General features: G+C 38.0%; 1 long non-coding RNA gene across 3 annotated transcripts; it reads left to right on the top strand.

Moving 5' to 3' along the window:
- Positions 1-12955: 12955 nt before the first annotated feature.
- LOC116993281 lies at positions 12956-27597 on the top strand. Of its 3 annotated transcripts, none has more exons than XR_004417250.1 (4): positions 12956-13038; positions 15981-16079; positions 24423-27395; positions 27500-27597. It is a non-coding gene; the product is annotated as an uncharacterized LOC116993281 (long non-coding RNA). The 3 variants fall into 3 exon arrangements; XR_004417251.1 differs by lacking the exon at positions 12956-13038 and adding an exon at positions 14863-15016; XR_004417249.1 differs by lacking the exon at positions 12956-13038 and adding an exon at positions 15373-15408.
- The last annotated feature ends 294 nt before the right edge of the window (positions 27598-27891 follow it).

Below are 27891 nucleotides of genomic sequence, written 5' to 3'. Positions count from 1 at the left end.
CAAACAAACAAAAATTTATAATAGCTAAAAGCATACCAAATTCCTAAATCCCCTGGGCCTCTGATCTTATGATCTAAAAAAACTAGGTGAGTTGGACCAGATTTTTTTTTCTCAAACTCAGATTAATTCATCTATATGTTATCCTTCAGAACCTTGATGTAGTTTATTAATTCATATTTTTTTCTTTGTCAATATAATCTATATCCCTCTCCTATACACCCCTCTTCCCCACAAGTTCTGTGACCACTACTGCACTGCCTTTCCTTGTACTTCAGGGCAGAATATATGTCAAATAGATATATATTGCTAAGTTTATAAGGGTGTAAGAGCATGACTTCTTATCTGCATAGAAGTTTCCACAAGTTTTGAAGATGTCTAAGCTCTTAGTACAGAGAAAATAGACCCCCAGTCTGATTAAATTATACATATGAGTGTCTGGTATCATTTGAGGTCATGCTGTGTCTCTAAGACAGCCACTGGGGATATAATACCACATCAGTGTGAGGCCTATGTCCTCATTAGCTAGCCTGAATATCACAAGTAGAGACTTAAATTTCAGCAACCAAAATGCATTTTGTATTCCACTGTCCACACCGGGAATTTAGGATTAGCAATATCTGTTGCTATTTGAGATGTTGCAGGGTATTTTTACCCTGACTCAAGTTCCTTGTTTCAAAAGGACATTTGAAGTTGGTACTTAAGGGTATTTTAATCCAGTACCTGGCATACCTTTAAGCACCTACATAACAAATCCGAATTTAAGGGTTCTAATTTAAAATTGATATGCAGTCATAGATCCTTCTTGAGATGACAATTAATTGCCCTGAGATGTTTTCAAAACTGCTGAGTTATGTACATCATTACTAGTATAAATTTCCTACTGACACCTAGATTCAGTTCAAACATGTGGTCTTTGCTCAGACTAAACACTGTCTACTGCTTCTAAGATATTTCTAGGTGTGCTGACTGGCCACCAGTTGTTTCTCCAGGAGGATTTGAGTCATAACTGCTAGCTCCATGAAGATATCACAGATATCCTAAAGTTCATTAAAAACCATTGCACTGTATATTTTGGTAATGGAACCATTGTCATGATTCTCTTATTCTGTCTTCACTGGCACTGACTACTCTAGTCAGCAGCTCAAGCTAAACTTTTGGGAAATGCAGAATAAATAAAAAAGACGCACTAAACATTTCATCCTCCTTGGTGTCATCTGTTTACAACCCACCTTCCCAAGTGAACAGTAGACCAACAATTTCGTACTAATTCCCTCACAAAGCTCACTACCATTTTTGATTACTCATACTATTTGCATCTTTTTTCTGTCTTAGCCTTTCCAACCCAAATATCTTCATGCTTGTGCTACTTTTTTATAAACCTAATGGATACTTGCAATGTGTTTCTTACTTTCTCTAAAATTTCTGTTTAGGTTTGAATTAAATGAAGAGCTCAAGACTTAGTCATATTGCTCTCCTACCTGTGCTTCTTTGCCTTCTTCTATTTTGAGATAGGCCATAATTCTGCATCCATATTATTGTTCCTTAACATTTTTTTATCCTTTTGAACTCATTTATCAAGTCAATTTTATTTAATGGTCTCTTTTATAGATTTGTGAAACATGCCTTTTTCAAGTATCTTTTTTCTTTAAATTAGGTCAAACTGAAAAAAAAAATTGAGGCAGTTTTAACAGTTTAATATATTATTTTAAATACTTCTCATTTACTTCATTTATGCAGTGGTCCAGATCTTGTCTGTGCTAGAGTGAAAATTGAAATAATCTCCCTGGAAGGCAATACTCCCACATTCTATTCATGAAGTTTGAGGAAGAAGGGCCTTTGCACATACATAGAATTATAGTATCATAGAATAACAGAATCACTAAGGTTGGAAAAGACCTCTAAGATCATAAAGTCCAACCATCGACCTGGCATCACCACCATGTTCACCACCAAATCATGTCCTCAAGTTCCATATCCATGTGCTTTTTTGAACACTCCAGGGATGGTGATTCCTGGGCAAAGAGAAGAAATGTTCATTATGTAGATATGGGTTAAGAGATTAAATCGAAATTCTTCTAACAAGTAATACTCTCCAATGATTGAAAACCAGAACTACTTCAGTAAATAGGAAGCAAATATTGCATGATTGATCTCCTGACAACTCCAAGAGGGCTTAGCCTGTCTCAGTGAAAGGATAGATAGTAAGGGCTGTTGAATCTACACACTGATTGACAGTTACGTCATCAAAACATTTTAGAAGTGCCTAAGGGGACCTGGCAGATTGCAAACCATAACTGGCTTCATTGCTTGAAGTCCAAGACTATTTTATAAGCCTAAATTCCACAACAAAATGAATTATCTTTACATGTTTCTTTCCAGTCATATCTTCCTCTTCTAGGAAGTTAATCTGGGGTTCACTATGAGGTTAATATGCCTAAACATGCCAGTTACATTAACATCTACATGCACACTGTCTCCCAGCTTTTACTATAACCAACTATGATATAAGGCTTAAATTATTCTCTAAAGGCAGGTCTTTCCTGTAATTAGAAATATGGTGGGCATTGCTGCCTGGCATTCATGTGTCATGCCAGTAAGATTTTTTTTGTCGATAACCTTTCGTAGGCATGTTTCCTTAACTGCCAACACACACAGATACTGGGATCCTTTTGGTCATCTCAAGTAGCAATATTTAGCCAACTGAACCGAGGCCCTACTGGTTGTAGCTTGAATAAAGAATAGCTCAAGCAAGTATATGAAATGAATGCAATTTTGATGTCAAAAAAGAGCATTACATTTTTTCCACAAGACGGCTTATTCCCATTTCTCTACAAAACATGAACCAGTTTCAAGTTCAAGAGAAAAACTATTAAGTTTATTCTTTTACTTCCCTTTTAGAATATCTTAGAATTTATATAAGTTTCACTTAGGAAGCCACAAATTTTCTCATCCAGATTTTTTTAAACTCTACTGCTTTCCATCCCCTCTCAGCTGTGCTGCCACATTGATTTGTTCAATATAGCCCTTCTTCACATGCAACATTTTCCTATTATCTTCTCTTAAAATGAACTACTAAATAACACTGCATCCTATAGCTTCCCATCAAGAAAGCATCTTTCAAAGGCAAGTGGTCAAGCTGAACTGAATGCATTTCTACACTCAATGAATTACAAGTCTTTTGCAATCACATTTTAAGAGGTTCTGTTATTTGGCAGTTCATAAACATGCATCAAGTACCTTTATTTAAACACAAATAGCTCCAGTACTGGACAATAGAAATCATTTTAGCAGAATTGTAAATGTGCCCCCATGTATAGCAACACATCTTCTCGATGCATTGGGAAGAGTGAATATTTCTTTTTCTGAGCGTGTGTACATGTTTAAATTTAGTAATTAGCCAGGAAACATAAGAAATCATTAGTTCTTTTGCAAGATTTGTTGTCCAGTTGCTCATAAAATACAAACACTTTTATTTCTCGTTCTTGACACTGAAAAATCTGTTGGATTTTTAGCCAGCATTTTTGCCTTTTGAGGTTTGATGCTCAGAATGGTTTGCATAATATGAGATGATATACATTTTAGGTATCCTTCATCAAGCCATGTGCTACATATCCTTCCTGATATTTGTTCTTCCAGTTTTATGCTTCAGTACAATGTTAACCCTTCACTACCTTTGTTGGTTTTTTTCGGAGTATCTTCTACCAGTTCTTAATGTAGACATGAAGCACATTCACTGATTTTTTCCTTTATAATTTGTTGTTTCATCACCTATTGCAAGAACGTTCCATCAATCCATTTCTATAAGAGAGACATCCAGTCTCAAACTATGTGAGATTTTGATGAATATGCCTGGAAATCTGTAAATTAGTGAGCCTTACTGAAATGACCCATTTCAATTTGCTAACTATTCCTATTATTAATAAGAATCCATATGAATGTAGTCTAATTTAGTCTCTGGCTAAATTTGTAACTCCCTCATTCTTAAATTAATTTGGAAGATTTAGAATGCATTTTCATAGCAAAAATGCCTCCCAAATATATCTCATGAATACTTATTTTGAGTTTTGGTGCCAGCCCTGGAATAATCAAGGACATTTGATAGTGATGATGAATATTTTAAAACAATGCACATTTAGAATAATTGAATTCTTAAAAATAGATCTGTTTGACTGGTTGATGGAGCCAAGATTAAAAAATGATCGTTTGGGGAAAACTATTGTTTTCCTGACAAAGAGAAAAATAGATTTGTAATCTTAAACCCACAAAATCATATCTTTCTGTTGTTCTCTAGTATGACAAGGCTTCAGCAACCTGTCCTCATCCCTCCCTCACCTGAGAGCCTTTCTCCATCACCACCTGCTCTCTCACATACCCAAATACTGACAACTACGATTCTCCCTTTTATCTCCTGCCTACACTTCCACCAGCAAGAAATATCACTCTCTCAACTTTGTAGAGTTTACCTATCAGATTCTCTCCAGAAATACCTTAGGGCAAACACTAATCTCTGCTCTCTGAATAGTCCTGATCCTTTACTGAAGCACACAGCCAGATGAAAGCACCTGAGGTACAATTCAGGCCCACAAATACAATCAGTTTCTAGCACCCATTCATAAACCCTTAAGGAGTCTGGGGTATCTGCAAGGGATTTCTGCATATGAAGTGTGACCTGTATGAGACATCTTCTCAAAAATGGAAGGTTAGAGGGAATTTTATGTTGAAAAAAAGTGTTCCTAAAAGTCTGTATTTAAGCAATGAAATCTTCTGCTTTCCATCATGTTTCTACCTAGGCATCAACCATCTCAGCCATACATACCTAAATTCTTATCTATTTCCCTCAGGATAACCTCTGTGACTCCACACTCCTCTTCCAATCCCCCTTCATAAGTGCTCACATTTTCGGTAGTAAGGGTAGCTTAGAAGAGGTTTTAACTTATTATTCATTTTGTTGCCAGACAGAATGTTATAAGTAGATGAAATGAATTATGTAGAAAATAGAAGTAGGTGGCACAACAATTAGCAATGTTAAGCAAAGAAATGGAAGCTTAAATTTGCCATTTATAGAACCAGTACTAGATAATAGTGATCTGTTGACATTCCCAACTTGCTACATTTAAAATATATATAACTATGTTGTCCATAATGTTACAAAATGCCCGAGATTGCTTGAAAATACAGGGAAGTTTCCATTCTCAAAATCATTCAGAGTCTACCTGATCCTAGAGCAGCTCAGTACACCAAAACATAGTGTAATTCTGGATGACATGATACAGTGTCATACCAACAGCACCTAAGCTAAAGCTCCAGGCTAAGTAACCTAGTTCCTACTGAAAGATGGATAATCTTTTGTGTGTGTGTGTGCTAACCAGTGAGTAGTATGTAATCTCAGGGAGGCAATGCATCTATAACAGATACTGTACTGGTACACTAGAAGTGGCAAAATATGTTCTGTTTATGCTACTGACCTAGATGTCTGAAACGCTTGATTTCATTTGTTACTGTACTACTTGTGTGATTTCCAATAAGTTATTCATTTTTCTGTTACTGCTCTTTATATATAGCAGTTATTCATAGCTAAAATCATCTCTAATTATAGAAAATACTTTTCTTCCTTACACCCTATAACACTACTTTCTGTATCTCCTACTCAGGTATGAAATCTCTAGAAGAAATACCTAAGTACCACTCAGGGAAGAATGAGGAGTGCAGATGGAGGGGGACTGTGGTCAATCCATTAACGTTGCTCTCCAATGCTTTTGTTGTTCATGCTTGTCCCATTCTGCAGTGTGAGGTTCCACAGGCCACAGTCATTTCAGGAGATACACACATGCTACAGTGTGTGGTCATCCACAGGCTGCAGAGTGGAGATCTGCTAACCATGGTCTCTCCACGGGCTGCAGGGGAATTGCTTCTCCCTCACCTGGAGGGTCAATCTCTTCTTTGTCCCCTCCTTTCCCCCTCCTCTTAGTGAACACTCTGCTGTTTCTTTTTGCTCTCTACTCCTCCCTCAGTGGTGTTTTCTAGCCTTTCTTCAATACATTTTCCCCAAGGCACCCCCACCTCGGTGGCCAGGCTAAGCAGTGCCCTGCAGTGGGTGGGCTGGAGCTGGAAATTGTCTGTTGGTAACTGCTGAAAGAAATGTGTCCCATGGAGAGACCATGTTGGAGAGGGGGAAAAGCATGAAAGAAAGCAATATTGGAGATGACCTATTGTGGACTGTCCACAATCCTCTTCTCCTCGTCCCTCTGCACTGCTTGGGGTGGAAGGAAGTGGTAAAGTCATCAATGAAACAGTGAAGTTGAGCCAGGGAAAAGGTGTGCTGAAGGAAGAGTGGTTTAGACTTTTTATCTTACTATACAACTCTATTTTAATTGACAATAAAATAGATCAGTTTTCTCAAACTGAGTCTTGTTTCGGCCCATGCTGGTACTTGATAAGTGATTTTCTCTCTTTATCTGAAATCATAATATATATACTGCATCCTATTTTTTCTTTCCTCTGTCCTGCTGAGGAGGGGAAGTAAGAGTTGCTGGGTGGGAATATGACAGCCAGCCAAAGTCAACTCATCACAAGAAAAAAAAAAATTAAAAAAAAAAATCTCTTTTACAGAAAAGTTCTAAGTATTAATAGCAACACATTTAACTTTTTTTACACACACTTCCTGAAGTTTGCCTCTCCTGTTTTTGGGTTTTTTTAAAATTACTCTTCACTTCTCTCTGGGGGGATAATATTGATGCCTTCCATCTGTTGGGGTAGCGAGCAATGAGTCATCAGTGTCCCTTGCCCTTCACCAAGGATGATTATGATGCTTGTGGGGCTTTTTTTCCCTTTCCAGGATCTAGTTCATTTTAACATTTGCTAATCTGCTTTTACATCTCGGTCTTTCTTGATTGGTCAGCAAGTTCACATTATAATCAAATATGCTAGATGTGGTCCAAACTATTTCCTATTTTTTATCCTTGCTGCTCCTCAAACTGTTTTTGTCTAGTTCCAGGTCTGAACTTCTCTAACTGACCACTGGTCAATTGCTTATAAGGAGAAGTGTATGACCAGTATCAAGCCTACAAAGCATGTATTAGCATCCCATGCCTATACTCCCTTATGCTGCACCCTATCTTTCCACTTCTCTGGGCCTCTACTCTTATAAGAGGCATATATTTCTCCACACTACATTATCAAGTTACAGTAGTAATTTTTTAAATTTATCTAGAATAACTGCTTGTTACTGTTATCTGTATAAGAACTATGGTGTATTACACAGAGATAGGCAAAAGTAAAACTGCTTAGACATAGACTCGTGATCACAAGAGAAATTGCTATTACAGCAAAACCATATAAAATACAAACTTCAGACAGGTCAAGACTAGTTCAGAGTGAGCCTCGTAAGTCCTCGAAGTCAGGACTAAGCATGTGGCTTAACTTCACTCACAACCTCTTTACCTTCTGTCCCCCGGCAGCGCAGGGAGATGGGGAATGGGTTTGGGTTCATCACAAATCTCTGCTGCTCCTTCCTTCACAGGGGGCCATTTGTCACACTCTTTCTCCTGCTCCAATGCGAGGTCCCTCCTGCAGGAGACAGTCTTCCACAACTTCTACATGACTCCTTCCCACAGGCTGCAGCTCTTCACAGATTGCTGCAGCGTGGGATGCAGCAGCTCAGGAGCAGACTGGTCCAGCATGAGGCCCCAGTGGGGTCACAAATCCTGCCAGCAAACTTTCCCTAGCATGGGCTTCCCATGGGGTCACAGCCTCCTTCAGACATCCACCTGCTCTGGCCTGCAGCCCTCCAGGTGGATCTCTGCATCTCTGTGGTCCTCCATGGGCTGCAGGGGCACAGCTGCCTCTCCATGGGCTGCAGCAGGGGCTACAGGGGAATCTCAGCTCTGGCACATGGAATGCCTGGTCCCTCTCCTGCACTGACCTTGGTGTTTGCAGAGTTGTTGCTTTTGCATATTGTTGCTCCTCTCCTTTGACTTCGGCTGGTGTTGCAGCAGGGGCTTTTTCCCCTTCTTGACTATGTTATCCCAGAAATGCTGTCACCATCGGTGATGGGCTTGGTCTCAGCCTGCACCAGGTCCATCTTGGAGTATTTGCTCCGTTGGACATGGGGAAAGCTTCTAGCAGCTTCTCACTGAGCCACCCCTGTTGCCTACTCACTACTAACATCATGTGAAAAGAGGCACAAAAAACATATTAGAGCTGCACAACTGAAACTTTTGTCCTTGTATCATTAGAACAATCTTTGCCAGATAATGGATATTTATCACTTTGGTATATATGATGACTGATTAGTCCAAAAAGCTCATGCAACTATAAAAAGGAACATAATTATTTCTCAAAAAATAAACTCTTATTTTTTGTTCCAGAGGAGCTTTATCTAGGGTTGTTGGCTTTTGATTGATTGTTCAGGTATTTGTACAAACCAATAAAATGAGTGTGTTTTTTATCTCGTTAATGAGAGGGGACACAAGTGGAGAAAATAAAGTTTTTATTACCAAATGAATAGCACAGCAGGGTATGACTTGATAAATAGAACATTTCATTTTATCTCATGGGCCTTACTATCGCAGTCCACATCTCCTGAGTAATTTAATGAACTCTGATGGTTGAACCAGTGCCAGTTTTAATACTCAACATTTTAATCAGCTAGGAAAATAAGTTATAACTGAGCAACACTTGAATAGCACTTCAGTGTGTAAAGGAATATGTTGCAGAGAATGATGCTTGTTAGTCTGGATGAATTAGAGAAATTGCTACCTCTGCTGGATGTAACTAGTTGGACATTGGGGGTTGTTATTATTTCCCCTGCACCAGGCATTTGAATTTTGCTCTTTATAATCTAATCATGTTTACTCTTCTGTTGCCCTAGTCATCCTCCATCTGTATTATTTTCCATTATTTTCTTGCTAAATTTTGACTTTATTGCTGCCATCCAGTGTAGGTCTGGAATTGCAAGCACCACATTCATAGGTGTGTATATGTTCCCTGGTGTGCACGTTTATTATTTGCAATAACCCAGGCTTGTAAGTGTCACAATGGCAGAAGCAAAAGCACAGCCCAGGAATGACTATACAATCGGAGACATTCTTCTGAAGGAATGTTAGGTTTTTGTTGTGTTTGCCTCACACTCTTAGCTTCTTACAACTTGAGCTCACAGTGTCCCCTGTCCTTGCAGGGATAGGTTGAAGAAAGGTGATTTCGTTTTTGTCTGTTAAACTTACAGTTCCCGCTGTGAACCAAGAACAACTGATGAATGCAGGCACTATAGAGAAGGTGGAACAGGGTGTGTATGGCTGAGGTTGATAGATCTCTTCCTAATTACAAGAAGTGGAAATAGCAAAAGGACTAAGATACTGAAAGTTGGTGAACTTCCAGAAAATTAGACAGTGGATTTTGGCTTTCTGTTCTCATCCATTCATTCAGCCCAGTAATGGAAATTGTCATCAAAGTGGTCTAGAGCCTGTTTAATTTGGCATGAGCATTTTACAAAAGACTGCCCTACTTTTCCTCCTGCTTGTTTTAGAGAATAATATGAAAGGGAAAGAAAAAAAAAAAGGAAATAAAGAATGAACAGTGAAATGTTCTTTTTCTCTTTCCAAGCAGGAAATAAACAAAATCCATTTACACAGCTATTTTCTACTTTATGTCTTAGTCAATGCAAAAAAAAAAAAAAGAGAAGGAATGAGTATGAAAAGTGGAAGAGAGAGTTTTCATTCAAATTAAGTTAAAGGGATTATGGTAAATCTATCTATATTCGTAATGGGAAATTCATAGGTCCACATTTGTTATTTAATGATTCCTATAGCAATTGGGATCAAGTTTTTCCTGATGGAAAGAATGAACGCTTATCAGGTGTTAATGTACTTGCCACATATCTGACATTTTAATCCTAAATATTTGCATTGACCAAATATTATTCACTCAATAATTGTTGTGATTTATTCCGTAGCTACTTTTAATAATTCTTTCTTATGCCTTGCAAAACTGTTGGACTTGCATGTTCCGACACCTTTCTGACACCTGTAGTGCCATATTACACTTAATTCCTTTGTAAAAGGTTGTGCAACACAGTAACTAATTCTAGAGATGTATTAAAAGAAGTTCAAAATGCATGTCATATTCACAATAGGTGTTTCACAAATGCCCTTTTTGAGTAACATTGAAACTTCCACACCTATAGTAATTGTACTGTACTATTGTGCTGGCATAATCCATTGTATATCTGTTCTGAATTTTCTCCTCCACTGCTTCCTCCTACCCTATTATTTGTCACTTTACTAAATTTATGTGTTTGATACAGTGTCTATTGTTCTAATGGAAGGTTTCTAATAGCCTTCACTGGGTGCTGGTTTGCACTTTGGGCCTTTGTGTCTGAACAAAAATACATATGAGAAGTTCATTTGTAAATCAGTTACTTCAGAAAAAAATATTTTAAAACCTAAAATTAAAACACTTGTGTTAGATGCATAAATGATCATACACTCCTTATTCAGTGGCTAATATATCATTCAAAGCAAATAGTCTATTTTTTGAATGTTTGAATTTTCAATATATATTCCAATTTATTTATTTATTTGTCATCATTTTAAGGATACATTCAGTGGGAATTCTACTGTTGATTTAAATGAAATGCTTACTTACTGAAATGCTTAACTTAAAAAATCAATCATTTTCTTCAAGATATTTTATTATAGAGAAGATACCATTGCTCCTCAGGATCTGATGTCTAATACCTCAGAAAATATTATTAGCTCATGTATATTATAAGTTATCCAATTGTTCCTGCTTTTCTCTTGAAAATCTCATGTTCAGCGGAAGTATATGTCTTGGAAAATTCCATTTTGGTAGAGACAGCCCACCACTTTGAAAAGTTCTCCATACTATTAATCTTTGTTTTAAAAATACCTACATCCTTTTTTTGTTTGTTGGCTTTAGTGAGTACTCCTAGATTGTTTTATGTCTTTCTCAAGGGAAACAAATGGTCCTTCTGAACCTACATCTACTTATATCCTTGTAAAGATACTGATCATTGCAATTAACTTTGTCTTGGGTAGGCAATAAGATTGCACACCAGGAATATATGATATACTCCAAAATTAGCCTCTTTGTGATCAAACGCAGAAACACAAAAAAAACCACGTGATTGTCTTGTTTATCATTAACAGCATTCCTAAACTTATTGCTAAGGGCTGATAGGGTAATCTATTCAAAAGAAATCACATATTTTGCTCAAAATTTTTTCAAACCTGGCAGAGCAAAGTGCAGATAAATATAATTTTCTGGAGTGAAAAAACATTGTGATAAGCACTGTAAGTGATTTATCCTGAGAGGGAAAACATGGAAGACACATCAACAGAGAGTATTGTAAAATTCCTTGCAGATTCTTTGTCTGATATAATTTGTAAGCTGTTTACTAAAATATTAAACCTTTTTATCTTAGAAGATTAAAGACAGCCAAATTAGATTCTGGCACACAGACTTGTAGAAGAATTAGATAGCTTTGTTATTGTAATGAGGTCAGAAATAATATTTCTTCAGTTTTGTGAATTGCTAATTTAATTCTTGAGAGCAATTTGCATTCAAGGACACTGCAGTTCCATTTTTACTGAAAGCAATCAATATTTTATTCTCTTTCTTTAAAATATTGTTTGCAAAATATACAGCCAGTTGGCTTGCAAACAACAACCCTCACTGGGGTTACCTACCAGCTGTCAGGCATGGGCAAGGAAAGTTGATCAGTAACCTGGAAAAAAAACACCATAATGTTCCTGTGAGAACTCATCATTAAGCCTAATCTTGAAAGCTTTTTTGACTATAAAACTGCTAGACAAGTGAAACACAAGCCACTCATTGAAACATGCTATCTGTATTATTTCTTCTATAATATAAGTGGTGTTCACTTGGCTATCAAGATTTTGACATGAACATACATTGACTTGTCCCACCTTACTGATAAACAGACATGTAATTGGGAAAGTTTTCACAAATTGATATAGAGATGAGATGTTTTCTTCAGATGTATTAAACTGGAAAATTTCTTGGCTGTCTCCTGCCAAAAACCTCGGAGCTCGTAACTATCATGAAAATATGACCTAAGATACTCAAAATATTCATCCAGAATGACAAAATGAATGGTACCTTTTGCAACTAAAGTCTAAGTAAGATATTCTAGACAGTGTTTAATAATAGCACAAAACACTTGAGTTAGACAACTTAATGAGACTTTTCAGATGCTAAATCCTCAGAATTAAAAGAGAATGAGAATGATCAATAAACAAGCACTATTTTCTCTCTCTATTTCTCTCATAATTAATTGAAGTGAGTAAAGTCTAAATTGGCGGAAGACAATAGAAAATATGATACCAAAGATACAAAAATACTTCAAGCAAGTAAGATTTGTTATATGGTAAGGGATGGAGTTTTAACTTATATGGGTATAGACAAGCTGGTGATCAATTTTATTTTTTTAATAAAAGGTTAAATGAAACATCAGATCCATGAATCACAAGTGGGAAAGTCACTTTAAGCTGCTTATTTTACTGGCAATACAGTCTTAGTCTCTAAATTACATCTCCCAGGAAGAGACTTAGCTGTGTAAATACCTAGCAACAAGTGCTTAGCAGGCACTGAGGCATCTGAAACATTTCAGGTGTTTAGTTCCCAAAGGTGCTAGAGGGTGTAAATCAAGTTCTGCAGGAAGATCACTGCTCCACAGGGGTGGCAGCTGAGGGTCAGGCAGGATAAATTTAGTGCTTAGACACCTCTGTGTTTTCTCTAGTATTTTGCTTATTCCTATTTGAACACTTCAGATGATGATTTCTCAGCTTGAATTATCAGTTAATGTAGAACTTCTGCAGTTTAGTCTGATTTTACAATCTCTGTACTTTTTGTTCTTTTCCTATATTCTTCCATTTTACCTCTTCAGAGTAAGTTCTCTTCTGTTGTCTGCCCTAGACTGGAATGGATTCAAACCACTATAAGCAATTGAAAGACCTTTCATAACAGCTGAAGGAGCCAAACAAACTCTGGAAAATACAGGTACTGCTTTGCCAATTAACTTCAGCACTTTGTAGGGAGAACTTTTACTTCCTGGTCGAGGCATATTTTCACATTTTTATGTCTCTGTGTCACAGCCTCATTCTGGTGAAATCTACTTCAACCTTTTCCTTCAGGCATGCAGGTTCTAATATTGTCTTTGACCTCAGATTTTAGTCACAGAACAGTTTACATAACCAGGTCAACTGGGATACTTTCAGTAATTTCAACTTTGTTTCCTCAAAATACTTTTGTCATGCTGTAGCACAGCTCTTCTTTCTCATATTTTTTTTTCTTCTGCTGTCTCCCTATAAAGTATAATTTCATTTAATTCAAAATGCTCAAGCAAGATAACAATGCTTTGTGTATTCTAACTATGTTTTTCCCACAATGCTACCCTAGTAACTCTACATTTATTGTCTAATAAATTGACTTACTGGCCACCTTTAACTTACGCGATGTGCTGTCTTTCTACAGCTATAAGAATTATATGGAGTTTGTGTATTTTTTTTTCTGAACCAGAAATTGTACACGAGGAATGGGATATGTAGCACTAATGAAAAAAAAAAAAATCACCGCCAAAACCAAAACCAAAACCAACAAACAAAACATGATCTGTGCTAATTTTGGTTTCTTTATATCAGATTGTAACGTGCTGGAAACCGTGTTGATAACACGGAGATGTTTTGTGTATTGGCTGAGCAGTGCTCTTGAAGCATCAAGGCCTTTTCTGCTTCTCACTACACCCCACCAGTGAGAAAGCTGGGAGTTAAGCTCAGCTTATAAAGGTGGAGGAAGAAATAGAAGAGGGGCAAATTCAGAGTTCTGTGTGTATAATAAAATCCTGCATTCCTGAAAAATGGCTGAATTTCTGCCTGCCAATGAGAAGTCTCAATGTATTTTCTTTTTTTGTTATGCCTAAGTGCACTTTCTTTCCTTCTGAAATTTTCTTCGTCTTGATTCATGAATTTTCTCACTTTTACCCTTTTGATTCCCCACCACACTGTGTAGGAGTGAGTGAGTAGCCATGTGGGGTTTTGTTGCCTTCCAAAGTTAACCCATAACATTATTTTAATAAGATGGAGTGGGGTTTGAGCAATGCCAGTACTTTTGATTTATCTATCAAGGGCTTTTACTGGAGTTTTAAGAGATTCAGAACAACTCTGTAATAGATTTACTTTTATATGTCCTAGTGCCAGTGAGTGGGGGAAAAACACCTTAAAGGAAGGGAGAAATCCAAAAGAAATCTTCTCTTTTCTGGAAGCAAAAAATAAGCCTTCTTTATTTAGTGTTTGAGAAAAGCCCAGAAAATTTCTGATAAAAAAAAATTAATTACAGTTAATCTTCATTGCCCCTTTCACAGAAATACACTGTGACTTTCCTCTAAGAAGTACTGTAGAAACAGTATGAATGGTCTCATAAAGTCATGAAAGTAATTTCCAGACTTTTGAATACAAGGTTTCAAGGACCCGTTCCTAGACCATCGACCAAATGGCTTATACCAGATACTAGAGGATGACTAAAGTACTTCTCTGGGCAGCCTCTTCCACTGGTTCACAAGAGCAATCTATGGAGACATCTTCTCTAAAACCAAATCTAAACCTCCCTTGGTGCAACCTAAGGCCATTTCTTCTTCCTATCACTTGTTAAGAAGGAGAAGAGACCCCCAGCTGCCTACAACCTCCCTTCAGGTAGTTGTAGAGAACAATAAAGACTCTTTCAACCCTTGTTTTCTCCAGACTAAATATCAGTTTCTTCAGCCACACCCCAAAAGACTTATGCTCTGAAACTTTTCCCAGCTCTGTTATTCTTCTCTGGACTTCAGCACCTCAACACTTTTCTGCCAGCGAGGGGACAGAACAGGACACAGGAAATGTAACCTCACCACTGCAAAACACAGAAAAATAAACACTGCCCTGGTCCTGTTGGCAATTTGTGGAAGCTCAGAGAGCCACCACACTCCAACCCCGGATGGGCAGAGGTAGGCAAGGAGAAACACCCCTGTGAAGTCATGGTGGGAAGTACCTCCCTCCCATAGGCCTTAAGGAGTATTAATCCCTTGAGTTCTGTTGGTTAATATGGTTGATGTCACCCCTGTTGACCCCAGCTTAGCCCCTGCTTGCCATATATGTACCTTCCCTAGAATGTTCTTCCCTCCCCTGATCCCCATGGGCTCTGTTTTGCTGCAGTGCTCCACCCCTGCTACCCCACTGGTCCTCCCAGTTGGTTGCCCCTCCTCTGCACCACTTTCACCTCCTCTCATTGGCCCTTGACCCTCAGATCCACCCCTTCTTCCCTGTATTTAATCTTGTGCCCGCAACCCGTCTTGCCTTTGTCTCTGGATCCTCTTTGAGGAGTAAACTGTTCTTGGAGGTATGTACGAAAACCCATCCTTTCTCTTCATTCATTGGCAGTTCAGTGAGCGTGCTCCAGGCTGGGAGAGTGCTGCTCACTCACAGAGACCTGTTGAAGTGCACTAAGTGCACTGCTACAGCTACTATTGCTGATACAGGCCAGGATGCTACTTGAGCACTCTGCTTATGGCAATTTTTGTTCCTATGCTTTTTCAGTTCAAATTGCTTGAAACAGCATGAAAAAAGTGTGTTGTAGGCCACTGGAGCTATGTTTTTATAGCACAATGAAATTCACCTGCTGGGTGCTCCAGCAGGTGTTACAAGGGTAACATTGCAGTGGTATCCAAGGAAGGAACAATGAAACTAGCTCAGGCTACTGCTACCTTTTACTTTTTTTTTTTATTTTTTCCTTAAAGACCAGGTACAGAGACACCACTAGTTCTTGTCTGTCGGAAAGCTAATTGTAGTGATCCGTATGACAACTGGAAGCAAACTGAAAGTTAAGCAGGATGGACAGACAAGTGTTCAGTGCCTGAATTTGCTGTCTGGTGAATGTAATTGTAACTGTAGACATCTGTCCTCTATTTCTAGATCTCTGTACTGATCAACCTCTGTCAAAATCAGCCATGTGGCACCTGCCAGCTCAATGGAACATACCTCTGGGTGGGGTATGGAGGCATCATTTCAAAAGTACGTTTCCTATATAAATACTCTTTTGATAAAGTCTTTAACTACAAAAATGTTTTAATTTAGTCTATACACACTGTACCTGTCATTCTTCAATAGATTTGTACCTATTGATGTAAGATATGTCCAACTTAATCATTTGGAACGGCTGGTGCCAAGATGCACTTTGTTGCCATGTGATTTCTGAAATGCAGAAACCTTTCCATATGGCTATCACTTATCAACTTGCTTTGAAGTCCTTCCCATTAACCCCAAGGACAACAGGGCTTGGAAAAGTTTTAGGAGTTTTATCTTTTTTTCATGTGGCTATTAGTGACAGCTTTAGATAGATGAAATGTTCCCAGGAAAGCTCTTTCATTCAAGAGCTTAACATTTTTTGTTCTTCTGTTAACAAAAAATGCACTCTGCAAGCTGTAGGCTGTTTATTTATGCTATAGCCCCCCTGGGCTACGCAGCCAGCGTAGCAAATTTATGCCACGTGTGTAAGCTAACATGAGGATCTTCACTAGCATTGTAGCAAGTATTTTTCAGGTGGAATGGCAAGCTTGATTAAAATGTGTACTATGTCTGCTTTTCACTGTTAGCTACTCATCTGTCATCAACTTTCACACAAAAGGATGTAGAATCAGAGAAACAGACTTAAGGAGATTTGATAACACAGACTTTTAATGAAAGCACATTCATCTGTAGCAACCTTTAAGTGGTAAAGAAACAACACCATTTTATTTAAGCAAAATTCAAATGCTTCTCTGTGACGTTGAAGATGTAATGAGCAAAGTTACGTGAATTTTCCACATGCCAGAAGGAGAAAACATATTTTAAAACTGTTAATAATTGTTCAACAGTGACTTTTAAAGTGTAAAATAACCCTACAAATGTAGGATTTCCTCAGGGAATGTTTTCTTTGCTTACTGCAGAGGTTTTGCTGTATATTTTTTGCTAATATGGGTATGATCACATGACTGAATGTGATTGTATTTCTATGGCTTAATAAACTACAGCCTAGAAACTGATCATAATCACTGGCAATTGTAAGTCACGTTTATTGTCTTCCATTGGATTTCATTATATAGCGTAAAAGAAGTCTTGAGATTTTAAATGCACATGCAATAAAATGAAGAAAAGACATATCTGACGAAAGAGGTACAGCCATTTACCGGCTTAAAATGAATAGCCACCTTAAAAATCCACATTTTGCATCTAATAATATCTTTTGTTTAAAAATTATTTTGCAGTAACCTACACAAAAACTATGAAAAAGCATGAATAATATCTTGACTATGTGTTTAACTATGTAGGCAGAGAAAACCCCTGCCTACCAGCTTCAAACATCCACTCAAAGAGACACGATTTTCTCCAATAAGTGGTGAATAACTGCCAGAATTTTAAAAGGCAATATCTAAGGCAAATATGTAGTTGTATCTATTATTTATGAAAATATTTTATCTGACATTTAGGGATCTCTTAGTACAATGATTGTAGGACATGAGAAGGAAGTAATCATTTCTCTTTGAGGTTTTTCTATCGGGATCACTAAAACTTTAAACACAATTTCAAAGACCTTCACTTTGCAGAAAATACTCTCAACTATTTTAATGAAAAGGGCCTCAGCCATAAATATTTTACAGCACTTATTGGCTTATTATATCTGTGACTTGCATGGAAATAATATATTTTATTTTTATTTTAAAATTGTCATTGATTAGCACTGTTTTCAACATACTGTGGCACATTCAATCAAGAGTTGTAGACAAGAGTAAGAAGAAGCAATAGGGCATATGTATTCTGAAGGAAAAGTTATCTGCATAAAAGGAAGTCCTTATCAAACCAGGAGGCTAAGGCCTCACTGTATTTGCACTAGCCCTTTTTGCTTCTGACACACATATGCAAATCACATTCCTTTCTGTTCAAATGGTGTAACATGTAGGCTTCATTTTTGCTTTGATTGCATCAGAATATGTCACCCTTTTTTCTTCCTTCATGACAGCTTTAAAAATTATTCTTTTAGCATTGACTTTTAAATACCATTTTCTACACAGGTCAAAATTAGCTTCTTTCTGTGCTGCTTTCTTCTCTTTTTTTAAGGTCATTTTTCTATACAGGGGTGTCATATGTACCTTGCTTAGTATTTTGATATCGTGCTTATTTTCCAGTCGTTCTCTTGAGCTACTTAACAGTTTGGCTGCCTGAAATTTTGAAAGTGCCCCTGTGTCAAAAGAAAGTGTTCAAAATGTGCTTTGAGAGCAATTTCTATGGTATGTTCAGGATCTCGGCTGTGTTCTGTGGTGGTTAGCCAGGTGCTGACTGCTTTTCAGAAAGTCAGAAGAATTTGTAGAGTCAGCCTACATAACTTCATTTCTGTCACTTTTTGCTATAGTAGGGAGGTGAAAGTGGCAAAATAAAAGCAGTAATTAGTACTATAACTGGCAGCATCTAGATCACTGGGGCTTTGCCAGGACTTTTACTTTCTTATGAAGCTTATGAAATTCCTGTGGCAAGGTTCATCTTCAAAGAAGGTGAAAGGGAGATAGACAACATCTTCTCTGAGACTCAGTAGCTTGAAGAACAATTACTATCATGGTAAATGCAACCTCTGGAGAAGAAGGAGGGAATCTGGTGGCTTCTGGCACCAGAAGGAAGACTCCTTCCTCATCTATGGGTTTACAGATGCAAAATAGGTTCACACTCCTCAAAGCCAAAGAGATGTCAACTGTGCCTGCAAGTAAAGAACCTGGTTCACCTAACTCTAAATCATGCAGGACTACCAAAAAGTAATGTGTCATTGTTACAGGTGACCTCCTGCTGCAGGGGAAAGAGACATGAACCTGTCAACCAAACCAACGATCTAGAGAGGTTTTCTCCCCTCTAGAGCACAAGACCCTGAATATTTTAGAAGGACTATCAAAGCTATCCTTTTGACTATGCCGGAAGTAGTTCCCTGTCCAAGAACGCAGCATGCTGGTGTGCTTGTACATCACTGTATGCAATTATGGGGAACACATGTGATCAGATCTTTGCACAGATGCAGGGCTTTGATCTTACTGGGATTGGAAAAACACGGTGAGATGGCATCTGTGACTAGTGTTGCAATGGAAGGCTGCAGTCTCTTTAAGGATGAAAATATCTGGTTCTCAAAGGGGAACTTTTACCACTCTGTTATCTGCTGGAGGGACAACACAGCTGGACAGAAGCAGTTTAGTAGGTTTCTGAAAAGCATCAGTCATAATAACCTCCTCCTCCAAGCTCAGCCAATGAGAACAGGTGATCTGGTGGTTCTCATATCACCAAAAGGGAGGAACCTTGTTGGGGTGTGAAGATCAAAGGCAACCTTGGCTGCAATGACTGTGATAAGGTTCCTCAGGGCAGAGAGGAGCAGAAAAGTAAGATCATAACTGTGAACTTCAGTAGCACAGATTTTGGCTTCTTCAGAGATCTGCTTGGCAGAGTCCTGTGGGGTAAGCCCCTGGAGGGAAGGGAGACTCAAAAAACCTACCTAGATAACTATTTAAGGATCACATCTTCCAAGCTGGAGTATTCTATTCTAAAACATATGGTCAGACAAGAATGTCAAAATGCCTCTCTGGATGAAAAGAGACCACAGGGAAAGGCTGGAGTGAGAAAGATGCCAGTGAATACTTGAGTAAACTGAATATACTTAAGCTTGCAGGTCTTGATGGGATGCACCCACAAGTACTGGGGGAACTGGCAGATGTCATTACAAGGTCACTCTTTATAGTTTTTTATCAGTTATGGCAGCTGGGAGTAATACCTGGAGGAAAGCAAATGCCACTCCTAACTTTAAGAAGGGCAACAGGCAGCCACAAGGGAGTTTCATCTCAATTCTTGTGAAGGTGATGGAACAATGAATCCTTAAAATGATTTCCAGGTCCATTAAAGATAATCCATCAGGAGTACCAGGAGTACACTAAGAGAAAACCATCCTTTATCAGCTTGTTGAACTTCCACGACTGGCCTAGTAGATAAGGGGAGAGTAGTGAATATTGTCTGCCTGGACTTCAGGAAGGCCTTTGATGCAATCTCCCATAAGACCCTTATATACAGGATATTGCTGTATGGACTGGTTAAGCAGACAGAGAGGTGAGTTATGAACTGCTTGAATGACCAAGCTCAGAGAGTGGTGATCAGTGGCAGAAAGTGTCATTGGGGTCCAGTTAATAGCAGTGTACCTCTGGGGTCAATGCTGGCTCAAATTATTTTTCAATATCTTAAATTATTTGCATGAGGGAGCACAGTGTGCCCTCAGCAGTTCTGAAGATGACACAAAAAATGAGAGGACTGGATGATACGCCAGAGGGATCTGCTGCCATCCAGAGGAATCTCAACAGGTTGGAGAAATGGGCTGACAGGAACCTCATAAATTTTGATGAGAAAAAGCACAAAATCCTGCACCCAGGGTTGAGAATTTCCTGCCACCCAGTTGGAATTCAGCCTTCTAGAAAAAGACCTAGGGATCCTGGCAGACACCAATTTGAATGTGAGCCAGCACTCTGCCCTTGCAGCAAAGAAGGTTATCCTGGTCTGCATTAGGCAAAGTACTGGCAGCAGGTACAGGGAGGTGATTCTTACTCTCTGTTAACTGGTGAGGGCTGTGATCAGTTCCAGGCTCTTCAGTATGAGACCAAACAAGGGGCCACAAAGATGGCTAAGGTACTGGAGCCTCTCATGTGTGACAAAAAACTCAGAGAGCTGTCACTATTCAGTCTAGGGAGAGAAGGTTCAGAAGGATCTTATCAATGTGTATGAATGAGTAAATAGGGGGCACAAAGGGGATGGAGCCAGGCTCTTTTCAGGGGTGCCCAGTGATAGAACCAGAGGCACTAGGTACAAACTGGAATACAGGAGCTGATGTCTGAACATCAGGGAATACCTTTTCAGGGTAGCTGAGCAATAGCACAGGTTGCCCAGGAAGGCTGTGGAGTATCCATGCTTAGAGATATTCAAAAGATGGCTGGACATGGTTCTGGGCAACTAGCTCTGGCTCCACTAGATCAACCTGGGTAGCTGGACCAGATGACTTCCAGAGGTAATTCCAGCCCCAACCAATTTGTAATTCTGTAATAATTCCTTCCTCACTCATTCTACCTATTTATGTAAGACTGCTGTCTCACACCTCAGAGACCCAAGCCTGGACACAAACTTGGATCATGACAGCTGGTAGAATACCTGGGGGCTTTCCAAATAACTCTTTGTAGATGCTTTTTCACATTAAAAAAAAATCTAATTCACTGGACATCTGTCATTTGGTAATTTAAAGCAGCACATACTCCTCTTTCTCAAATACCTCACCAGGTCCTAACAATGGACCCTTTTGTCTATAAAGATGCTCTTGGCAGGACATATCTGTATCTCTTTGCCAAGTACACAGTGATCTAGTGGCTCACCTGGGCTTCTCCAGCCAGTTCCTCTTCAACCTATCAATCAAAAAAGTCAGATTGCCCTTAATGGGGCATAGCCATTTCCTCTGCAAAATAATCCATCTTCTCTCATTTACTCAAATTATAGCTTCAGCATAAATCAGCACAATTGATGCACTTGTTTTCTTCTTTTTGTTTTTTAAAGCAGATGGATTTTTGCTACAATGACTTGTAACATAGATTTATGGTTTTTATTTTCAATTTCTTTTCTGTTCCTTGGTGTTCCTGCTGGGTGCTCCTTCATCCTGCAGGAGCGCTGAAAACAATACAGAAAAAGGTAGCATGTGCAGTCCCACAGAGCACTAGAGATTACAAATAATTTGTGCTTTATATTTCAACATAGGAAGCCAGTTTTATACTGGTAAAAACCCATGAGATTGTTTTCAACTTTTGGAAGCATGAAGACATGCTCCACAGTCACCATTTGGTTCCATCATTAAGACAAAGAAATGCTTGCAGCTGGCCATGGCAATGTATTACTGTCATTACATCTAACAATTCTAGTACCTCTCCTTGCAAATATTCTGGGAGTTGAGCCTTACAACACCCTCATAAATCATGCAAATATCTTATTTGAAAGATGAACAACCTTAGGCACAAAGCTCTCAAATGATTTGCCCAAAGTCACACAACAAGTTAGAGAATAAAACCTAGGAATATTGATTCTCAATTCTGTATTCTAGCCACTAAACTCACTCTTTCATTTTGATGCACTCAAACTCAAACACACTAAGACCGTTGACCTGATTAAATTTGAAAACACTCATAGATTTATGTTCTTCTTTATGCACAAATTTGTTCTTTCTGTGTGCATACAAAACATTTACTACATTTCTGTTTATTAGCAATACACTTACGTCCTAATATGCTACTTTTGCGGAACATCAATGTTACATAAAAGTTGTTGCCAGTAGAGTCCTGTTGTGAAACATGTTCCATTAAGCATGAGAACAGTGTGTTCAATCTTCTAAAGCAAATAAATTAGCTGCAGATATAGTTTAGTGTTTGAGGGCCATTTGCTCACCACAAGGATACCCCCATATTTAATGCTTCTATTGTATGCTTTGGGAAGAACCATTCCACACTTCTCTCAGTAGTAATAGTGTATCACTGTGAATATTCAGGTAGTTGTTATTTTGGAAACATTTATTTTCTTCTTAGACATTGAAAATTATGTTGTCTTCCAACAATAACATAGCAGGCTTATTCTTACCAGTCATTATTGATGCTTGAACCAAGAGTTTTTGGGATCAAAGTCACCAGAGACAACCTACTGGAGAACATTAGCAAAATCCAAGTTTGCTGACATACTTAAGTAGAGAGATAGTATCACCATTTTTTTCTACTGAGTGGAAGCTTAGGAATAGTTTGAGTAAGATTTTCTGAAACTTTACCTTTCTACCCTTGCTAAGCAGCTAATACACAAACTGACTGTTTCACAATGTGCATGTCTGAGTTAGCAGTGATCTTTTTTCTACAGTGTCTCACCACTAGAAACAGCTAGGTTTCACATCAACTACAGCAGGAGGAATTGGCTGCTCTGAAAAGTGGTAGAGATTCTACAAGTAACTAAATCACACCTTTTTTGGTGATTTTCAAATCAGAGCATGAGTGTCTCAGTCCTGTGAAGTTTCTAGCTTCTCACAACAGCTGTGGCATAGTAATAAATGTGTCACCTTTTTCCACATTAAATTTGTAAGAATTTGCTGGCTATAAAACAATACACTGTGAACTAGAGTAATATATGTGGCAAGGGCTTTTTTTAGTTTTCCATTATGTTGCTTTTCATTTAGTTTCCATTTACTCTATTCTCACATGGGTGAAAGGCAGGGAATAAGGAGGTAAACATCTGCAAAATGAAAGGGTTTTTTAGGCAGAAGTAATACTTTCTTTAACTTTCTTTAACTGAGGATTTCATGGAAGTACTAACTGGTTTGTTCTTTCCTTCTTTTTACCATAAACAAAAGCACACATTTTATACCTCCAAAGTAGTTTTAATTGTTTCCCTCCTTCTATAATCTACTTCTTTGTTTCCAGGCATTTGTGACTTATCACTCATGACCTCAGGAGACTATTGTTCTTTCTTAATTCCAAGGATACTTTTATCACAGAAAACATGCCGGTGAGCATGGCTCCTGTATTTAGGAAACTGTGGTCTTTAAACTTTTAATTTACCACCCATTTCACAGCTAAATTATGTTTCTCAGGTTGTAAAGTTTTTGCATTCCTTATCATTAGAAGTCAAGAAGAAAAAAAAATATTTTATTTGACCTGAGATTAACTCTGATTTGGCAGGAGAAACCTGTTACATTTTCATTGGTCCTACAGCACTGTGGGTAAAGTGTTGTTACCTTTCTGCCTTTCAGACAAGTAGCGTGGCCATTGACACATTTAGGGACAAATCCTGAGAAAGAGGGTGTTACAATCATGGATGCCAGCAGATGCATTCTCCGTTTCATTAATGTTTCCAACTGCAGAAGAATTTCATCAAAGGGAAGCTGGGGAATTTACACTGAATGGTGCATAATTTAAGTTTGCCACTGATTATTCCTTTTGTGTGTAAATTCAGCATATGAAGTCTTTGGATAAGGATTGTGAGATGTGGGCCACAGAAACCAGAACCGTTATCCCTTAAGCACTATAGAAAGAGATTCGCAGAAATTTTGCAAGATTGGTAAACCTTCAATTCTCTTCAAACTCTCTTCCTAACATAGTTAAGGGAGGATCTGTAGTTTTAAGTTTGTTATTTTGTCCTTTATTTCTGTAAAATCCTATTGCATCCAGTCAGAAATAAAATACTAAATGTTTTGAGTAAGATACCCTAGTGTAAACATCTGTTACTGCCCAGTGCAACACAAACATGTATGTCTGTATAGATTAAATTGTCTGGCATTTTCTTCTTTCTTTACAGGGTGTGGAGAATGTCAAAACTCAAACCTCTGGAACTAAGGGAATAAAACATGAAGGAAATCACAGAATTGGTCGAGTTGGAAGTACTTCAGTGCATCATGTGGTCCAACATTCTTGTTCAAGCAGGTCATCCTAAAGCTCATGGCACACAATAGGCCCCAGAAGAGGAAGGAAACCCCACAATCTCTATGGGCAATCTGTTTCGGTGCTCCAACACTCCCACAGTAAAGGGGCTCTTCCTCATATTCAGGTTGAACTTCCTGTGTATCAACTTCTGCCCATCACCTTTGGTTCTGTTGTTTGGCACCACGAGGAAGAGTCTGGAAATACCCTTATGACACCCTCCCTTTAGATATTGATGCACTTTATTGAGTTAATGTGAATGGAGATAGCTGGAATATAAACAGTGTATTTTCTGCAAAACAGCCAGAAGAGATCATTCTCAGCCATGCCTACAGCTCTTGCTAAACCTCACTAAGGTCTGTCAGATTCTCTTGACCCAGGGTTAGTTGCCACTCATGACTGGTGTTTGCAGTTTCCTCCCATAAAGGTCTTAAGTCAGATAACAAACAGGCTAAAAGCTTCCAGGACTGTTTTGTGGTGTGGTCAGAGTAAACAATCACACTAGGCTTTTTGACCATAAAAACTATAAGGTTTTGAATACTTCCTTAACATTTCCTAAAGCAGCGCTCTTCTTCGTTTTCCTAGCATATCTCCACAGCATAGGGAATGCTATAATGTTATGATCTCCCAGAGGAATATCATAGTCTAATGATCAAATAAGGGAAAAATAAGAGGAAAATCTTAGAAACAATATAAGGAGTATGAAAATGAGTTAAGAAGTAAAAAGTATTTAAAAGATTCCACTGCACTATCTTCCTGTTATTTCTATTTTTTACTTTGTTGAAAAGGGAGTCATTGATAAATGTAATGGCTTTCTCTATTGTTCTTCTCTAAAGTTATCTCTACAAGCTTGCTGACATGTTACACGGGCAAATAACTACTTTCCAAATTATGCTGGCAAAACCAGTATTACAGGAAGAACGGTGCTGATCAACACATAGAAACATACTAAATAAATTTAAAAGTTCTAAGCCAATTTATTTTCTCACTAAAGAGATCTCAAAAAATTAACACCACAGGAAAAAAAGGCAAAGATTTAATTGTAGAATTGCTATTTATATCATTACTCATTTTATCTATGAAACATTCGGATAAGGCTCAAAGTCTAAACTGATTATATTCTGTGAGACTAAAATGGATTGACTAAAGATTTTAAACTCCTAGGTAAGTAAATATCAAAGTCCCATCTCATGGTAACCATAACAGTTATTTCAAGACTTGATAGAGGTACCTATTTTTGACATTTTACATAAAGCTAGAAGAAAATCTATGTGATACAGTGAATGTAAAATTAAAACAAGTATCCTAACATAGCATTAATATAGTTTGTTTTTTTTTTTCATATATCTGGGGAATAATAAAACCAGGTATTTTTCCTGAGAGCTTTCTACCTATCTGTTCCATTTCCCCATTTTTTTTACTGGCAGTGATATTCCTGCACCCTGATGCTCTGTTTCTCTCCATAGCTGGTCAAAGGGTTAGACTTAATTTCTGATTCAGTCATCTGCCAGTTAGGCACCAGCATACCACCCATGTTGGAATGGTGTCTGAACTCAAGTATTAGGCACCCAGACTTATCTGGTGCATGTCCTGTTGGAATATGTGCCTTGGGCAAAATGGAAGGTCCCTGGAGCAGAGACAGAGTGCACAGTGGAGGCATTCTGCTCTCCCTGAGGAGCAGCAAAAGTTTTTTCAGAGTTTTCAATAGAAAAACCAATCCATTTTATGCAGACAAAGGCAGAAAAAACACACGTCCCATGAAAATAATTTCTTTAGAAAACTCTTCATCAATTTACTATGGGGGATTTTCTAGGAGACCTTCGATTTTTCATTGTTCTGACACTATTATAAAAATGCAGACTTTTTTTAAAAAACAACAAAATAAAGTGGTGTTTGTGACATTTTGGTCACATTTTGGTGTTGGTGTTGGTGACAACAGCCTTATAAAGAAGATTTTGCATAAAAAATAAATGACGAAGCTAGAGAACCTGCATGGAAAATTAAGCCTATTTGAACCATGCTGGACAGTAGCCCTTTGATAAAACTCATCTTAAAAGGAGGCTGTTGCTAGGATACTATGACTGCTGTCATCAGTATAATGTGATGGCATGTACATTTATATGTATGTATACGTATATATATATTTTTTTTTAATTAGAGCTCTTGACCGTTGAGCAGCACAAACTATCAGCAATGTTATCAAACCTGTCAGGTATGTTAAAGATTGAAAAGAGCATTCAATTTCATGCTGAAAAGACAAAGTGGAGTTAGTCTTCAAAGTGAAGCCCATCAAAGAATATCACAAGAAACAGCCACAATGCTTGTTAACTGCTTGAATAGAAGAACATAGACACATGGCTCAGAAGCGAGCTGAAAACAGAAGCCAGAGTCCAAAGATTGAACAGATGCTGCTGAAGTGAGGGAAGTGGGTAGACATTTCATTCTGCTGGAATCAAAGACAACTAAAACGATAAGGACCAAAAATGACCGTAAATGAATGTTAAATTAGTTTTCTGATTGGGAATGGCTAGTTAGTAGAAATTATCAAAGTAGAGGATAAAAGGGATATGTAGAAACTATACAGATCTGAAGTCAAATTGGTTTACGGGCAAAATTATCACTGTTAACACAGCACAACATCTCAACTAGAAGAGGCCGTTAGATAGTCTTCAACACATCTTCATGTCAAAGAAAGTGTCCAAGACTCTCCAGGCTGTTCAGGTATCTATGCTATCTATTTCAGTGCAGTTTTGCCTCTGAGACTCTGGCCCTGCAGTCAGAGAAGAACAGTTCACAAAGAAAATCAGCTTGCATGACAAGTTTTGTACTCTGCCTGAGGAGGAGTGCAAAGGTATTCTCTCCTAATTAAAATATGAATGCTGTCATCTGATAATCTTCCTTTTGAGAAATAACAAGCTCACTAATTAAATGTGCAATTTCTTGACATTTAAACAGGTCAATTCTCTTTTCCATGTGTCTGATTCTTTATTTGAGGTGCTACTTTCGGACATGTTTATTATACTAACCAAAATTAATAACCAGCATAACAGAGCCTTCTAAAACAGAAGGGTAAGTAACATAGTTTTGTCCTTTTGTTCAACTGAAGTTATTTTAATATAGAAAGTATTTATAATTAAATAGAGGATAGATATTTCATTTTTATTAAGTCCTCACCATCTTTCTGGCTTCTTGTGTATGTCTTCTGATGGCTGTATTTCGTAAGGTTACATCTTTATTCCATTTGGCTTTAATTAATAAAATGTTGTTGCATAGACCTCAAAGAAAATGGCAAGACAGCCCAACTTTAATTTGGTGATATAATTTCTGGAAGATAAATTCCTGAAAGA

The sequence above is a fragment of the Catharus ustulatus genome, chromosome 3 (assembly GCF_009819885.2).
Source record: "Catharus ustulatus isolate bCatUst1 chromosome 3, bCatUst1.pri.v2, whole genome shotgun sequence".
NCBI lineage: Eukaryota > Metazoa > Chordata > Aves > Passeriformes > Turdidae > Catharus > Catharus ustulatus.
This window is presented reverse-complemented; position numbering and strand designations above follow the sequence as displayed.